The sequence below is a fragment of the Meleagris gallopavo genome, chromosome 2 (assembly GCF_905368555.1).
Source record: "Meleagris gallopavo chromosome 2, MGAL_WU_HG_1.1, whole genome shotgun sequence".
NCBI lineage: Eukaryota > Metazoa > Chordata > Aves > Galliformes > Phasianidae > Meleagris > Meleagris gallopavo.
Genome location: NC_139405.1, coordinates 79452177 through 79471585, shown reverse-complemented (window position 1 = coordinate 79471585; position 19409 = coordinate 79452177). Strand labels below are relative to the sequence as shown.

General features: G+C 36.7%; 1 long non-coding RNA gene across 2 annotated transcripts in view; it reads left to right on the top strand.

Moving 5' to 3' along the window:
* LOC146545052 (uncharacterized) overlaps nucleotides 1–16796 on the top strand; it is a 58851-nt gene extending 42055 nt beyond the window's left edge. For both annotated transcript variants that reach the window (XR_014881770.1, XR_014881772.1), the window contains 2 exons: nucleotides 12646–12776; nucleotides 16408–16796. This is a non-coding gene — a long non-coding RNA (uncharacterized LOC146545052). The remainder of the gene's footprint in view (nucleotides 1–12645; nucleotides 12777–16407) is intronic.
* The last annotated feature ends 2613 nt before the right edge of the window (nucleotides 16797–19409 follow it).

Below are 19409 nucleotides of genomic sequence, written 5' to 3'. Positions count from 1 at the left end.
TCCAAATATGAAAAGCCTGCAAAATTCTGCCGGAGAATTATAGAGCAGTTTTCTGCATGAGGCGTTCAGATCATTAAGAATTTTTCACCCTGTAGTGGATTTTTCTTTATGATTCTTGCCTAACTTAGTTTCTGTTACCACAACGCTGGACGTCACGGAATCCTTAGAGCTGGGAGGGACCTCTGAGTGCCATATAGTCCAATTTCCCTGCAATGAACAGGGACACCACAGCTAGATCAGGTCACCCAGGGAATGATCCACCCTCACCTTGAAAGTGTTCAGGGATGGGACATTAGCCACAATACTAGGTAAACGGTTCCAGTGCCTTGCCACTCCACTGTATAAGATTTTTTTCCTTATATCTATCCAGTATCTATCCATATCTTACAATGACAACATGTTCATCTATCTGTATTTTTTTTCTTTTTTTCCTGACTGAAATGGACCCACCAACTTTTTAGACTAGTCCAGTAAGAGCAAGAGGATCTCCAAAGGCAAAAGAGACAATATTAATTGTGCCAGTTCTTTGAATAGTAAGGTAGCTAGTCACTGAGAGAATCCCTAGCCAATGCCAGGAATCATGTGAGTAGTACCAATGCAGACTTCTTGTTCTACTGTTATTTACAGATTATCTCTATGAGATAGAGGGAACCTGCATCTACAAAACTGTCCTTCACTAAAGAAGTTGCCAACTGAGCACGTTTTGTGTTTATGATGTTCTTAACTTAGGCACAGTGAACTTCAAAGGAGATGCCTACTTATTTGAGAGAAGGCTAGGGGCTTGTAGAGAGTAGTGAAAATTAGCTGCCTACATCTCTGTTGTTAGGAAATGATTAGCTGGAGAAGAGGCTCCTTGTTCTCTTTGCAATCCCGTGATGAAATTGCCTTCCTGGGAATCTGTTCCACTGAAAGCTGACATTTGTGTTAAATCTTTCCCTTAGGTTGTGTCAGGTATCTGATACATCTCCTGCTTGAAGTCTTTTGTTGTTGTATTGTTTTTTTTTTGTGTGTGTGTGTGTGTGTGTATGTGCGTGTATGTTTGTGTTATTCACATGCCACCCTCATATTGTACAGTAATAAATGTTTCTGTTAGGAAGCATAGGGAGAAAAACTTTCAAATGTGACACAAACAAGAAAAAGTACATGTAGAACTAAAAGAGAAGAAGATGTGAAAAAATAGGGAAAAGAGCTAAGTATGTAAAACAATGATTCTAAAACAGTAAAACATTTTTCTCATCAGTTCGTACTAGAATTTTCTGAATAAATGTTACACAATAATTAAAAAAAGAAAAAAGTTTGTTCTTTAACTCTGAATTAATATTTTCCCTTCTATTATATCAGCAACAGTCCTGTTGAAGTTGAAGGAGAACGTATATTTTTATCAGTTTAAAAACTGTACTGAAAAATATAAAGTGGTAATTGAGTTCAATTTCCCTGCCTTAAAAATGTAATTCAAATATAGCAGGTCTCTTTTCCCATCTATTCAGTTTAAACTCAGTTTCAATTTGCTGTACATCTTCCTACTATACCTAAATATATCTGGTTTTTATGAAAGATTAGTTTCTGTATCAAGACAAGTGTTGCTGCTTTCTGTAGGAATCTCCTATGTTTAACTGTATTAAATTGGGGAAACAAGGCATACAGATAGAAACATCACTACTTGTAGTTACCTTCAGGCAGGTACAATTTATGTAATTCCACTTCTGAAAGGTTGTCAGAGAATATTTCCTGTTTCATATGGAACAGTCCCTCTTTGGTGATTTTTTCAACTTCAGTGTATCATGCTACCTTTGCAGGAGAATATCCCTTTTCTATACTTGTCCTCAGACTGAGCCATTATATTTGAATAGTTATTTAAAGTACTTAATAATGGGTTCTGAAATAATCAATGTATTTTTATCAGACCTTTTATTAAAGTAAGTAATTACTAAACCAGTTGGGGCAGTGAATTCATAGAGGGTTTGGTTTTAATGTTTCCTGTTCTTATATATTTCCATTTTTTCTGTAGTTTTATTTGAAGTCTGCAGGTGCGTTCCCAAGTCAAGGGGTTGGGTTTCTCTAGGTCCTTTCCTTGACAAGTGCACTGGCAGCAGCTTCTTGTGCAGTTTGCTCAAATGCCCATCCTAAGCATGCTCACCATGACTCCCAGACTTCCATATCATAGTAAAAATTCTCCCAGACTGAGTAAAATTATGCAAAAATTCTACTATTGCTACATTTCTGGTGGTTGAGCATTCTCAGAATAGGAATCATAGACAGCATTCTCCCTTTGAAGTATTTTGTCAAAGAAACCAGAACAAAAACTTTCTTTCCTATAGACCAGATGATATGCTTGGCCAGACATAACTGAACTGCTTATTTGTAGATGGGTTGAAAATCTAATTAAATTCCTGCAAAAACTGTGTCTCTCTCTTTGTACCAGCAAATTGAATGGCACCTGGGCCAGAATGTCGTGAGCACTGAGATGTGATTGCACATGCTGCAAAAGGGATTAAACAGACTCTTAGTATGCTTTTAGCCTCACCAGCTGTGAATTCTTCAAACAATTTCTGGCACAGTCTGGAAGTAAACATGGGTCAGTGGCCATTACTATTTAGTAGATTGGATCCATTCATGCTTCTGGAGGGTGCTAATGTTTAATTGGACTGTGCGCCACCTGGCTTTAGAAACCTGAGCATTTTCTAGCCTCACTCCTAAAGAATAGTTTGGAGAAAATACTTGATTTACTAGTTGTGGCCTGAATGTGCAGGAGGATCATCTGTGGACAACTAGAAAGTGTTAAGGAGGAAGAGCAGAATTCTGAGGAATCTGTCAGCTTGTGGCAGAGCAATCCTGAACAAGAAAAATCAGGCAGAGATTGTGAACTTGGATCCAGGCTAAAATGACAATAAATGCACAAGCTGGACATTCAATGCGGCTGCTGTTACCTGAGGGTCTATCTGTTTTTATCTTCAAAACTGATCTCTTTGTATACCACAGTTAAAGTTCCTTGGACATCTTGGGCTGAAATCCATTGCCTGAATGTAACTCTCCAGACCTTTGTAGCTGTAACTCCAGAAGCGTGCCAAGGTCCCAAAGCCTTGTGTTGTATCTGCTTTCTGTATGTCCTAGAAACCAATAAAAAGGCCACCACGTAAAGGTTTAGACAGTGAATCATGTCCTTCACCCTCTCTACTCGTGCATGAAACTATCTGTTGTGTTCTCAAAAACACACTGGACCAATTCAGTCTTATCCTTCATTCTTTTTAGAACATATTTCAGCTCAGCTTTTAGAATACAAGAGGAAAATGTTCTTCCCAATCTGCTTTTGGCATTCAGAAATGAGAGTTACATACAGTATTAATCTTTTGTGCCAGAAAGAATCACAGTGTGTTGATATGTTTGGCCTTTTATGTTTCCCTTTGATTGGCTAAATATACCACTTTAGCCCACATAACTCAGTAGGGAACTTGCTAGCTTCCAAAAATGGGAAACTGTGCTGAATGCTGATTTCCCATGCATAGATAAGAACATGCACCCTAAATTGGAATTTACATGTGTGAGAGAAAGCTATATTCAACAATGAAGATGAGGGATGTCATGAAAATGAGGCCAAGTTTTAGCAACTGGAGCTAGAGCTTTGAATAAACTGCATAATTAGAAGGAACTATGAATCTTACTTTTGCTAAAAGTCCTGGAGAGAGCTTTCTGTTGCTTGGCATAGAAACTCCTCCTTCCAAATCCACAACTGCATATACATATTTTGAGAGATTTGCCATAGGTTATTATTAAGAACCTTAGGATACAAAACATGGTCCCAGCAAAGTCCCCATGCTTTGCATTAGCAAATGAAAACTCCAGATAACATTACCATTACCACGTAAATGCTCTCACCACCACTGACTGGAGACCTGTAAAGGCATGCAATTACAATTCTGTTCACAGTTTGTGTTTAAAGTGTATAATTATATCTCCAACCCTCTCAACAAATGAGTTTCACAGTGCTTTAAAGATGTTTAATGAACATTTCCTGATGTATGTAAAATTCAACAACAATCAGTACAATTCAGCAAAACAATTTGGTTTTGTATGAGGTACTTTCATGTAAAAAGAGAAGAAAAAGGCCTCTAATATTTTTTTCATTAAATGTAAGATCTTGGAATCTTTCTGATATTTTTCTGATATGAACACCAAACATAAACATATAAATTAAAGGCCAGAGAAATCCTTAGTGTCCAGAGGTTATGGGTAGATATTTTCAAAATCTCTCCTTAGAGAGGAAAGCTTCTTCTTGTAAGCTTTAACTTGTGAGCTTTCCAAACACTTAGGTAAATTGGACCTCTTTTTATTTGCTTAAAAAAAAAAAAAAAAAAAAAAAGAGAGAGGAAAAAAATAGGGGAAAAAAAAAAAAAAGGAAATAGGGCTCTGATTTTGAGTTTGAAAGCTTATACCTTTCTTGATATATGTTGGCAATGGTAGGCCAGTCAAAACATGAAGCAGAAATCACACAAATAAGAAAGTAATGTTCTTTTGTGATATCTAAAGTCATATTTTGACCAAAAGGACTTGAACAAGACACCAATTGTGGATATATGGTTTGAGTGAAATAGAACATTTATTAACAATTTTTCTAGCGGATTCTCTATAGTTGTAATTGTATTATTGTGGTTAAAATTGAATTTAGATTCATATCTAAAATTTTTACTCTCTGTAATTCAATGCAGCATAAATTTTTAAAATATAACTTGCCCTACTTTTTTTTTATAGATCAAACTTGCATTTGACAGAGGGGTTGTAATATCTTTAACTGTGTTGAATATTACCTTATTTTGTGATTCCTCCTACCAAAGTATCCTTTTGAAGGATAATCTTATTTAAGAATTAACAAGAGAGGAAGAATCCTTTTGCTTTTGTCAAAATGTACAAGCTTCATCCCAGTTATGGAAATCAAGTAAACTGCAGTCAGAGAATACATGAAAGAAGTGTTGTAACCTCATACTTGCCATTCTCAGCAGGATAGAGACAAAATCAGCAAATTACTTTATGAGAAAAGCTGATGGTTTTGCTCTTTATCTGTTAAAATGGTTACCATGAGAACTCAGAAATGATTTCTATACAAGAACATATTTGAGTTTTGCTTATTCATGCCTACAAATAGATCTTGAATAGATTGCAACACTTCAAAAATGTTAATTGCTAAAGGTGCTTATAAACTTGATAGGCATTTCTTTTTCTCACATGGAATCTGGTACTGCTTTTCTGTGATGAAACCTGCTTTGAAATTTGTATTTTACAAAAAACGTGAATTTATTGTTTCACTTTTCATAACTGACTATGTATATTCCTAGAACTGAGTGAAATATTACTGTTATTTTATGAAAAATATTCATAATAGTAAATCTCAGCTGCCTGAAAATCCATTAAAATAGTAAGGGTTATAAAAATATGAAAATCAAATTAAAAACCAGTGTGATCAAATTGTGCATCGCTTAACATCACAGGGTGTTCCACTATAGTCTTAGCTCTGGCTTTCAGATACAAATGACATAGAAGAGCTGTTATTTCCCCCTTCTCCCTCACTCCCTGTCAGCCTGGGTTCAGGGTAATTTCAAACTAGTGATTTTCTGTGACTCTGCATGGCATTTGGGGAACACCTGCGACTAGGTTCCAAATCATATGGAATACTTAGATTTCACATTACATTTCAGTCTCAAACAGGCTATATGAGATTAGTGTTTCTTTAATTTAGCAAAAGATCCTTAACCATTTCCCCATAGGCTGTTCTCCATGTGGAGTAAGCAGATAATGCCAGTTTTGCAATAGATTCTCAAGCTGGAAGTTCACAAAGAACTTCTATGCAAAATCAGAAGAAACCTGGTTGTTCTGAGACTTACTGGGTTTTATTCTTCTTTGAAACATGAGTGCTGGACACTACTCCCTATGTGAAGCCAAACTGCAGCTGCATGACTAAGGTAAAATGTGAAATGGCTGAGGGACACCAAGCTGAAGTCCTAGTGATACTCCTTGAAGTTCTGTAATAACTTGAAGTCCAACCCTTTTTATGCAGAATTCCTCTTTTAAATCTCTGTTGTTCAGAAAATTAGAGTGGCCAAACACAGTAATATTTTTGAAAGTTGCTAAGTGTCTTGACTGTTTTTAACCAGGTGCACACTTTTGATGACTAGGTTTCAGAACATTATCAACTATGCCTTCAATTATATTCTTATTACGTATAACTAATTGCAAAGAATATGCTTAAATTTTGTTATGAACAATTACGTAATTGTGAACTGTGCACACATAATTTGAATGTTTCTGTAAAGAAAATACAGGCTGGAAAATTTGTGTGTGGGGCTTAGTATATTCTGAGCATATAATCTTGAGCTCATTAGTGTATTTGTTCTGCTTATTTGCATGCAAAAATAAAAGTGGTGGTAAAGTGATTCTGTAAATAAATTTAAAAAAATGCTGGCTTATTAGAGGTGATAGGTATCAGGTTTGTCCAGGTGAACAGCATTACAAGTGTTCAGTACAGCCCAGGACAGGTATAACTCATGGCTTTGATAAAGTGCTCAGACTAGCTGGGATGCTTTCTCTTGAACAGTTTAATTTGGCAATAATAAAAATAATAAAGAAACAAAAACAAAAAAAACATCATGACAACTAACCAGCACATTGATTCTAATGACATTTTTCCACTGGAAAAATTTTCCTAATTGCTCTAGTTTTGTACTTGCACTTGTCAAGAAGCTGAAATAAAAATTTCTCTCCCAATTTGATCATTTCTAAGAAAAAGGAAAATTTGAGATAGAAGTAGAGGAAAGCTTTCAGTGGTAATATATTCCTGTGTATTATTGGGAATTAAATCAAGCCTTTGGTGAGCCCCACAAGAGCTACAGTGATATAATGGTTAATTAACACCCAGGGTGGAAGAAAAGGCTCCCTCCCCCTATTAGAATGCCACGTGTAATGAACATTGATTCACTGTGTGGCAGGACAATATACATAATATAAGTTTTGGTTGTTTTTTTTTTTTTTTGCTATGCTGGTTCATATTACTTTGGAAATGAAAGAGAACTGACATTATGAGATTCATAAGCCTAGAAATTCTGCACAAGATCACTTCCCATTTTCTCTCCTCATTTTATCTCTCTGGAACAATTTTCACTGTGCAGTAGTGAATGAAAGAAACTGCACTAAAACTCTAGCTTGACTCTACTCCTTCTGTCTTCCTATTTCTCTGATCACTGAAAGCATCCATTGGTAGGGAAATATGTGAGTTCTTAGACTATTTTAAATGAGGATGCAAGAAAAAATCGGGAGAAAAATCATCATTTGCTTTGTCCTTTCCAAACAATCCCTTTTCCTTTTTCTCCTCTACTGCTTGCATTCTGAACATTACACAGTGCTGAAATGATCAAATCTTATTGTGCATGAAATTCACTCACAGCTTATTAGGGGACCAACTGGGTGTGCAACTCCACTCTTTGGCTACAAGTCCTATGGAAAAGACCTGAGGTCAGAAGGAGATTTTGTTCAGTTTTGATAACTTCCTTCAACAAAGGCTGTCTCTCTTGCAGTGTGAATGATAGCAGACTGCCCTCCGTCACCATCAATCCTTTATGTTCTTCTGCTCCAGCTCCTGCCCAGCTGTTCTAACTGATGTTCTGTAGCCAGGCAGCCGCCTGGTGCCAGATAGAAGACTGCCTTTGGGATTAGCTTCTAGCAGGAACAGGAGTCTTTGCTTTTAGTTCCTCCTGTAAGGCTCCTGTAGAGCATTAGATAACAAAAGGTGAAGCTGCCTGTTCCCATTTTGTTAGATTATGAGTCAAAGAGTTCCCCAGAGAGCTAACTGAATGTTGTGTTCTATCATCTGGTCAAAACTTTCTTTTGCAGTTCAGTTGCTTTTCACTGATTATTTTGTGTGCTATAATTGCTAGTCACTGCAGTGCAGCAGGGTCAAGTTTTACTTTTGATACGTAGAGCTTAATCCTCAAGGACTCCTTAAAATCGGGGGAACAATCAGGGGAAAATGCTTTTGTGGTCCAAATAGCTGCTTTGTGTAGTTGAAACTTACTTATTGCATAACTTTCTTTCCTTGAGGAAAGATATGGAAGCTCTGATCTCTCCATGTTTTTAACACTGATAGTTCAGTTTTTAGCGTACTACAGAAGTTCCTGAAGCACCATAAATACAGGTGTCACACACCTTCTTAGCAATATTCATCTCAAACAGTAAGGCACTGGACTATTTGTTAAGGCTGAAGACAAAAAATGTGTTTTTAATTTTGCTACTTATTCTCTGCTTACTAACATTATGCTAAACTATGCTATAAACTGAAATATATCCAAGTGCATTTAAATTCTTTTCCCGTTCTGGTTTTGACTGGTACCAAACTAGAACATCTCCATTTCTCACAGTCTGAACACTTCAGACCTTGTAGTGCTACTGTCCATCCTCCAAGAAAGGCTTTAAAGGGTCTTCATAGACTTTCTTTTTTTCTCAAGCAATAGCAGAAGCACCTGCCGTTTGGAAAGAATGAAAAGAAGGGGGAGAAATACAGCATTCATTTTAAAGAAATACTAGAATAGAGAACAAAGGAAGAGTGATGCATTTCATGAAACTGAACATGCAGTGCTGCATCTTGGGAAGTGCTATAGAGTAATGTCTTATGGCTAGATGCCATCACAGCAAATTTTACCTGATCTCTCTGAAGCCTTCATAGTGACTTTCATGCATTCATCTGCATCTGCTCTGTTCTGCCTGAGAGCACACAGGCTCTGCTGCTGCTGTGAGCAACTGGGAACAGAAAGAGTTGTATAGACAATGAAATTGTGAAAATGCACACCTGACGTGGAAGAAATATCATCCTGGAAAAATTACTGTGCATTCCTCAAAGCAGGAGCTGTGTTTAAATTAAAAAAAAAAAAAAAAAAAATGCCTATTGATAACATGGGGAGATTTAAACACATCACATTTATTGTAAGGTATGTGTTTGATTTACTTCTCTCCAACTAATGTCACATTCCTAGTATTTGGTTAAGTATTCGGTTAAGATTATTGTCTTGCAATGTCTCTTTTTTTTTTTAATAAATTATTATAAGGTTTATTTTCTATAACCTTTGCTATCTAAAAACTAGCTGAGCAGTGTGACCTGTCATCAGTCTCCTAAGGTCTTTTTCAGGCTGGTTAAACATACTGCCTAATAAAATTTCCTTAATCCAACCTGCTTCACAGAGATCTCTTAAGATGGATGGACTATAAGAGATGCCATATTTTCAGATAATAAAACTGAAGAAGAATGCTACTGTCACTTTGCCTTAAATATATGCATTCCTCCTAGTGTGCTATGTAGCACTCCTTCTGTTGGATTTTATTTTGTCTTTGGTTTTTAGACCTTTCTGAGGCAGATAGTCTATTTGCAGACACAAGAATTTGGGGAAATGCTGCTGAATGTCTAGCAAAAAAAAAAAAAAGAAGTTTTAAATGAAAGGTAACTTTCCAGGCAAAGGAATATTCATACAGATCACTAAATTGGAGTTGCTGCTTGCATTTCTTCAGTCCTCTATGTTGACAAAATGACGTAAGCACAGAAGTGGCTGCAGTAGGAAGGCAGTACTGGATGTCATCCAGTGTGATGCGCCTTTCTCAGAGCAGAGCAATAGAGCAAGTTGTTTGGGGGTGATGTCCAGTTGGGTTCTGAGTACCTTCAAACTTTATGAAGAAATGATACAGTGTCTTGACAGATATATATATTACTTGAATGCCATCTGAGTTGACAACAACCAGCTTGTTTCATTGACACTTTTCATACAGTGCAATTGTCTGTTGCCTTCTATCTTAGGATATTTTGGGGCAGGAATCATCATTTAACGATGTACTTAATGACAACAGTTCTTAATTTTCAAAGCTATATGGAAAATTAAGAAATATATTTTATTTATCCATCCAGGAGGAATTAACCATGTAATTATGTTATTTACAAATTGTATATAGTATCAATTACAGCTTAGGAAAATAATTATTTCTGTGTGTGTGCTTACAAGAGCACAAGTTCACACAATCCTATTAAATTATATATTTTCCTTCACTGTAATAAAAACTGAACAAATAAAAGGACTTGCATTTCTTATTCATAAGCACTAATTATTAATCTTACTGGTGTTGGGTCTAAGTTACCCAAGATAATTCATGTTGATAATTCACATATTATTTAAACAAATAGTTGGATCCGAATGTACATTTGTTTAATTTTGTTACGACAACAACTTAAATGGACTTTGCAAAACTTGCTAAGTTGCTGAGTTTTTATTTAGTAGAAGGTACACCAAAGTTCAAATACTGGAGAGGATAATGGAATGGCATGGCAGGAGGGTCAGGCTTTCAAATGCAGTCTCAAAGCTGAAGAAGCAATTATATGTTGAGCTTATGGAGAAATATGTTTATAGATCTACCTTCTGGAAGTCTATCTTTGGTCATTCCATCCGATTGATATGTAATGGCTCATTCACAACATACTTCAAACAATCACTGCAAATCATACAAAGTTGTAAATATGCCTGGATATTCTGCAGAAGCTGTACCCTTTCGGCAAAATTCTTGAAATACATGTTACTATTTACACTGGTGCTATGTAATCAGTAGTGCAATGTGAATTGAATTGCCTATTGACATTTCCACAGTAGGACTGCTACTTCTTCGTTTCAAAATCTCTTCATATACTTCAGGGAGATGAACTTTTTACCTGGGTAGATAGTGATAGGACAAGGGAGAATGATTTTAAACTGAAAGAGGGAAGGTTTAGATTAGAGGTCAGGGGTATTTTTCTCTCAGAGGCTGGTGACATGTTGGAACGTGTTGCCAAGGGAAACTGTATGCCTCATCACTGGAGGCATTCAAAGCCATGCTGCATGGGGCCTGGGGCAGCCCAATCTAGTGCTTGATTGAGTGGGTGGCAATCCTGCCTGTGGCAGAAGAGTTGGAACTAGTTGGGCCTACAGTCCCCTTCCAACCCAACCCATTCTATGATTCTGTAATCTTGAAAATCCGCACAGTTTTCTAACTGGCTAGGCTTCCTGTCTGGCCATCATAAGCAAACCAACTTGTTTAATTTGGGTTTTAAGAATAGAGTGAGTTTGTCTGAGATCTTGAATCTTAAAGAAGGAACCTTTTGCCAGACACCTTACCTTTAGACTTCAAAAGTGAGCTGACATGAATCACAACTCTAAAATACAGAATAGATTAGCAGATGAAATATTATATTCCTTTCCTATTGATCATGATCACACAATTTGATCAATATAGAAAAGATGCACATTTGTTTTCAAGCTATGTGTTTGAGCAGAGCCAGAAATCCTTAAATTACATATAATAATCACAACTGAACTTAAACATGACAACTAGGGATAACTAAATTTTTCCTAAACTTGTTGTGCCCAGGAACGCTCTAATCTTTGTGGGACCAACAAGGACTTCATCAGTGCAAGGGAGACTGATCCATCCTCATTGTTGTCAGGTGTTTGTCTAAGCAGCTCTCAAGGATGAACTGATTAGGCTGAGTGACCTAGCTCTGCTCAACCTTGAGAAAAGAAGGCTGAGAGAGGATCTAATCAATGTCTGTAAATACTTAAGGTGCGAGAGGCAAAGGGATGAGGCCAGACTCTTTTCAGCAGTTTGTGGTGATAAGGGGAAAGGGCCACAAACTGCAGCATAGGAAGTGCTATACAAATGTGCATTAGAACTTCTGCTCAGTGACTGTGAAGGAGCCCTGGAACAGGCTCCCCAGAGAAGTTGTGGAGTCTCTCTGGAGATGGTCAAGACCAATCTGAATGCCTACCTGTGCAACCTGGTCTAGGGAGCCTGTTTTGCAGGGGGGTTGGACTGGATGATCTCTAGAGTTCCCATCCAGCTCCTACAATTCTGTGATCCCATGAAGGATCTCCAGTGCCATAGTCTCAAGAAGTTTCCCAGGTAATCTATTTCAGTACTACATTACACTTATCATCAGAGAAACTTTGCTGATATCTAGTCTAAATCTTCTCTCCAATTCAAATAAGTAAATTCTTGTATTAGAAGCCAATGGCACTGCCAATTATTTCATTTCTCCATTTATCAGCCTCTTATGTATTTGAATACTGTTATGTGCCTCTTCTGTATGTTGTAAATCTAAATGACCCTACACCTTCAGCTATCGTTTGTGGGTCATGATTTCCTGATTTTTGTTTTCCATTGCTCTACTAAGGACTCAGCTGGTTCCTGTCTTTCTTGAATCACAATGCCTGCAACTGGAGAGATCTTAGTCCTTATTAATGATAATCAGAGAGATGGAATTACATTGTTTTCCACACTGCATTTATTTGATGCATTTGGGTATAATGCCATCCTGCAGTATAAGTGTGTATATGAAGATGTACTGTTTGAAGATTATAATGCTGATGAAGTCGTGGAAAAATGTTCACGATTTTACTGAAATCGCCCTCATTTTTGTGGTATTAGGAGCAATCTAGCAGATAATTCAAAAATCACAGAATTGCCTTTTCAGAAAAAAAAAGCAACAGAATTTAGACTCAACTGAGTATCCATTCTCTGTCTGACATTACTTGAAAAGGAAATAAAATGTGATTTGTTTTTAGTGGTTTTTTTTTTTTGTTTTTTTTTCCTTTATAGAGCTGAGTCCTAAGCAGTAGTAATTCAAGCTTCTTCACGCTGTTGTACATGATATCTTGAACTGTGACCTGGGCTCCCTTTCTGAACTGACGTGTTCTGCTACCATGGCTACTGCTGATGTTAGCTGCCAGGTAGGCTTGAGTTTTAATATCTCAATTTTAGTGACAATGAAAAAGATCAAGCTCAAAACGTGATGAAGTGTTTACATACTAAGTATAAAAACGGTTAATATGAAATAAGTATTGAGACACAAGTACTTCAACTACACCTTTCAGCTCTCATTTTTCTGTGGGCAGTATTTTTGGCCTTTAAAGGATAAAAGAAAAATCATCAGGCATATCCCCTTCTTACCCAGCTCTGAGTATACCTTCAGATGCTACTCAGACCAGCTCTGCCTCTCCCCAAAATACCTGGTTTGGAATTGCTAGAGCTTTGGTTGTTCTTTAGCACTTTGTGGCCACTGGACTTCGGAGCTGGTGCTTTTAGGGCTATTGCCTCTTCCTGGGCTTGTGAGACTAGCCAGAATGGTACATGCTGTTCTCACTGGCTAATGGAGATGGTCAGGATTTCATCTTTTGTCATTGCTCTCCCAGTAGAAAATAATTTGACAAGTTCATATTTGAAGAGCTCTTCAAAATCATGCTTACATGTTTTAGTTATTAAAAAAAAAAACCTTAAAAAATATCGAATAAATCTGTTCCAGTTAATTTCTGCATATCTACGTGCTATTATTAGAATTACCAATTTTGACAAGACTAAATGAAGATCTGTTTTTAATTGTGTGGATATGTACATATTAATATATATCATTATGTTTTGTGTTTGGAAATATAGATGGTGAAAAAATATTAAAATTTTACAATAGCCTGTTTTGTGTCTGTAGTGTACTAGATCGTCCAAAACCACTAGAAAACATAGAACTTTAGAGCTATTAACTGCATAGACAAGAGAATAAAACAAGGTGGTTTTTTTTCACTTCTGTTTGTCAAAATTAGTATTTTCAGTGACTCTTCTCTCTGGTGACTAACTTCTAAGGTGGCTTCAATATCATTCAGAAATTATAGCATAGTCCTTCAGTGTGGTTGGCCATGGATCTTCATGGCCTATCACTATGTATGTGGTAGTCAGGGTTCTTTGTTAAACTAATACTCTCTTAGATTAATCCACTTACATTCAACCAACTGTATGCACATAATATCTAAAGTCAAAGTCTGCTCTATTTAGTGCCAGGAGGATATCTGGAATGTACTTAATTGAAATCAGTCCTTTTTGGTGGTAATTATAACTTGGTTTATCATTTTCTCCTGAGATTTTTTTCATGAAGAAGATGAGAATTTTTAAAACTTTATGCTATTTTTCCAGCTAGATAAATGATTTAAAATTGAGTTTATTTTTGGAGCTCACTGTAACACATCCATACCTAAGCAACTTTTGTACAACTTTGCTCTGAAGATGTTCATGTAGAAGTGTTCCATCTGGCAGCTAGTAGTTTTGAACCCTCAGCAGATTTCAACCTCAGTAGAACCTCAGTGGTACAGCATTAGAATAATGGAAGTGAAATGCATCCTTTCCCAGCTCATTAGCAGATTTCAGAAGATTTCATCTGAGAATTTGTGTCAGCATAAGAAAGAGTAAGAAACTGCTCTCTCTGCTGATGACAAAATGATTTCTTTCCAAAACAAAAATGAAAAAAGAGAAACATCTGAGTAGCCGCTGAGAGCAAGCACAGCCATTGAAGACATAAAACTTGCACTTCAAGAAAGTAGAGCAGCACTGCTGTACAAGTGCATTGAGTTTGTATTCTGAGATCTATTGGACTCATTGTACAGGCAATATAGAATCAATCTGTCCATGAACATATGCTGTTGCTCACTTGCAATAGATGGAAGGAAGATTTAGTTCTCCAAAAATCTCCTTTTTGTGAACTTAGAAGTGTTGGCAGTCAGCATTTAGTTTTAATAATGAAGCTTTTTATCAGGTGCCTTTAATATGGTAAACAAAATGTTAATTTGCAGACAGGTTTGAGTATAGATTTTTCTTCAAAGAAAATACATGAGGGGAAGAACTCAAGACTTACATTGCAGAGTTATTCATAAACATATCAAAAAAGATGTTAAAATACATGATACAAAAATCCTTCCTTTGGGTCTCTTGCAAAGACAACCAAAAAGACTAAAAATTACATCTGGGTTACAAACAGTAAAGTGTAAAAAACTTAGCAAGCAAAGGGAAGTTTTCAACACTGATGAGAAGCAAAGGTTTCCTTTCATGTATACACAGATTCAGAAAATCATCTAATTGCCGTCTCTCCTGATTTTTGTCTCATTTTAGATGTGACAGATGAAAGGCTTATTGTACCATGGCTGTATGCCCTCTAGGTGGTGAATTCTTCAATTTCATCCATGAGAGACAGCTTGTAGATATTTGAATTGGCTCCTTCCATAATGACTTAACTACCATGTTATACTCTATTTTTTGTGCAACATCTTTTGCTGATTTCATTCCATCTTGTAGAGGCTAATGTTCACTAACACAATTTAAAAAAGAGTAAATAAAAAAAACAAAACCTTCTTGTTACAATAAACTTCTGAGAAAATATTGACTTTGATTCAAAGTTCTGTTCTGAATTAAAACAACATAGATTTGAGCCCAGATTTGTCACCTTCCTGAAAGGTACTTTAAGTGCTTTCCCTTCTCACTGGGTTAATGAATATTTAAATTGTCCATGCAAAGTAAACTCTTTAAAAACAGAATTAGTGGGAGAGGCTGTGAACAAACCTCTCTAGGTCAATACCTTAAAATATTGTATATTGTAGCTAGGTTGCTTTAGAGAAGACATGGCTTTGGATTCTCACGGGAAAAAGAAAAATTTGTGTCTGTGAAAGGTGAGAAGAGCCCCATAAGTGAAAGTAAAAAGGCAAGAAGGCTTCACAGTACCTGAGAATAAGGGGGATGAAGGGGAATAGTTAGTGATAGTTTATAGAAGCAAGAATGTAGAGCTTGTTAGAAAAATAAGGGGTGGCAGACACTGTGACTGGGATAGTGAGGGGGATGAAGGCCATAAAGTTAAGGGTTTGAGAGCAGCCTGCGGACATTTGGCAGGGAGGTGATTAGATGTCCACAGGGCAAGAAGAAACCGGTTTTGGGGGATGCCCCCCCGAAAGGTCAGAAGTTTACAGCGAGAAAGGTCAGAAGCCTTTGAGAGGAAGACAACAAATCTTCATCCCACGACCAACTACGCATGCACAAGAGCGGGGGGGTCTGCATGCTAATGAACTCTCGGGTTGTAATGAATATGTATCCGAATTCCGGGAAAACTATTGATTATGTTTGGCCTATATCTGTAGCATGATTTTTCAGTGTGCAAGTTAGGCGGATCTATCCCCCGTGCACCCAGTGTATGCGCACCGCTGAATAAACCATACCTGCTTTGTAATCTTACTTGGGTTGCAGAGTTTGATTCTGCAAGTCATCTGTCTCCATTAATTTGAGTGCATAATTTTTTTGTGCTTTCTCTCCTTAGTTATTTTTTTAAGTGCTATCAAATAAAATATTTTAAATACGGCCAAACAAGCAACTTGGAATATTTTAAAATGAACTGTTTGGATATTTAAAAATACCTTATGCAAAATTCAACCCAAATTTGCAACTAATTTGGCTACTGTGGAAATGATCTATTTATATATCTGTGTTTGGCATATAAATAATCTGCTAAAAAGAGTTTAATAAGTTCTCTAACCAAAGGACACGCTTGGTTTCCAGGAAAAATGCAATGTACATTCACTGCCACAACTATGGAAAAGAAGTTTTATCTGCATCCACCTGAAGATGCATTTTTGAGGAATGGATGGATGCCAAGAGTGGACGTGACAGAGCTGCTGTGGGTAGAACTGCACTTTGGGTCAGGAGCACGGTTTCTTTGGTGCATTCGTCTGCAAAGGTCTCCAAAGAAAGTAGCATATCTTGTTACTAACTGTATGGTTGCATCATGAGGAGCGGCTCAGTCCCTGTGTTTGCTTAGCCCAGAGTAGAGGAGCTGAGGGGAGCCCTCACGGCACCTGTAGCTCCTCACAGGGAGCGGAGGGCAGCGCTGAGCTCTGCTTTCTGTGACAGCCACATGGCCTGAGGGAATGGCATCAAACTATGTCAGGGGAGGGGCAGCTGGGGGTTAGGGAAAGAGTCTGCACCAGAGGGCGGTGGGCATGGAACAGGCTGCCCAGGGCAGTGGGCATGGCCCCGAGTGCCAGAGTTCAAGGAGTGCTTAGACACCACCTTCAGACATGGGGTTTGATTTTGAGTTGGATTCGGTGACCTTCATGGGATTCTTCCATCTCAGGATATTCTGTCATTCTGTGAGTTTGTGTAACTCAGGATTAAAACAGTCATAATTATCCTTTATGAGATACAATTTTGAGTATTTGTTAAAATGCTGCAGTTCTGACTATTTCTTATTCCAGAAATTTGGAAATATGTTCTCCAGACCCCTGGGATAAGCTGACAGTTAGCAAGTTTGCTTTTCACATCCTGACTCTATAGCAGAGTCATTCAGACTGTAGGTCCTGCAGGGACATTTCTAAAAGAATCCAACTTTATCACCTTCTATTATTAATGTACCTTGCCTCAATGCTTCTATTAGAATTCACAGTTTTTGCAGCTGCTGTATCTTTAGAAACATAAAAGTAGTACAATAGTGTCTCTATCCACACATTTTTAGGACTTAATTAGCGATGAATGACATTTGATGTATAATATTGGTATTTCTTAAATTATTCAACGCATTATTTTTCACATTCATACAGCATATTTGTACTCAAACTAGAAAATTATACCCAAGCACTAGCAATTGTTGCTATGGAATAGTTCTTACCTATGGAACGACATCATCAATAATGGTAAATTAAATTTTTATCCTTCTCAGCTACTAAGTAGAAAGCACCTCCTCCCTTTATTTTTTCATTTTTATTTCTTGTTTGTGTGCAAATACACGATATCTCTTAATGGACATTGTTAATTTGATTTCTAGGGCTGGAGTGGTTCCAGAACTGATGAATATATTTGCATAAAAATTCAGTCTTGTGTCTGTCATGGTTGGACTGTGTTCATTATTAAAATAATGAGTTCTAGAGAAGTCACTCAGCCTGTTAAAGAATCTCTCCCTATATACTTTCTGCCATGTTTATTTGTTATTTGTATTCTGGTGGCAGAAAAACAAGCTGGATGCTGACTGCACATTCAGGGTGAGTCTGTGAAGGAGATGATCGAACTCTTACCTCCCCAGCATATAGAATTTTGAGTATCCAAGTAGTCATTTTGAAGCCAATGTTATGATTTAAAATCCTAAGCAAGGAAGCCCTCTTTGAAACACAAAAAGATAAACAAATTTCACAAATGTTAATGAAAAAAAAATCCCACTTTTTACTAGCTTACATTCATCTTGAATACTTTGTTTTGCAGAAATAACACGTAACAATGAAATCTCTAATTGAGATGTTTCTCTCTTCTTCTTGCATGTCAATGCATTCAATATTAAAATATATCATCATCTAAAACATCAAAATAACTTACTATTTTTGGACTTCATACACCAGATGACAATGGGAAGAGGTTTACAAGTTATTTAAGCTTGGGACCAGATTGAACTGTTAGATATATCATTGCAAATCTGGAATTATGTTCTCAGGATTAATCAGATTTAATTTGCTACGTGAGATCAGCATCTAGCCCAAGCTTTTTTTTTTTTTTTTCTCTTTTCTATAAGTTCATTTTAGTAATTAGCACTGCCTGAAAGAAGAAACATAGAAAAATTAAATATCAGGCTGTCCGGGTTTTGATAAACCTGAGAGTCTATGTAACTTTTTATCAAACCAATCTTTATTTCCAGTTAAAGGGGACAGAGACCAATGGCAGACTCCAGGGGAGACCCCAGTCTGCATTTGATTTTCTTTCAGGATGTATCATAAACACTGAAGAAGTACTTTAAAATAATACTTAATTTTGAATTAGAAATTTCCCTCTCCTTTTGCCATCGAGAGATTTTTTATTACTTCTACACAAAAGGTGGAGGAGCAATTGCACAAAATTAACATATAGAGAGGTTAAAGATGCAATTTGCTTTAGCAAGCCATTTTGTGTGAGCAATTTTTACTAGATTAATCCACTAATGTGTCTGCACCATTATGTCTGAAATGATTTATCCAATTGCTTGGGAGAAAAAAAAGCAATTTACTTGCCGTGTTTCTAGATTTTTTGTATGTGATGATTATTATTGCATCGTTATAATGAAAATATCCTATGCTGGATTCTCATAGTAGCTGACTTATTTTTGCAACTGCTCTTTATTTTGGACTGAATGTGTTTTTTGTTTATTTTTTTCTAAAGCTGACAAATATTTCCATGGTCACTTTACTTTCTTTCTTTGACATTAGAATTTCTGTTTAATTCGCCTCTCTCTCCAGAATTAACTACAGTCATGCAGCTGTTTTCTTCCGAACTCAAACATTCGAAAGTCTGAGCATTGTCACTGGAATCACATGGCCTCTTTAAGAGTATTATATATATATTGCAATATATACATATTGATTTTATATATATTGATTGAAATTGATTTTTATAACTGCATAATAAATGCCCTTGTTATTAGAGTATTATTTGCAGTCAGAATAGGAAACAAGGACTTTTCAGCCAGCTATGATATTCTTTTTTTTTTTTTTCTCTATTATATCCTTCTCTTGTCTAGACTTCCTCATCTAAAGGGGAATAATTTA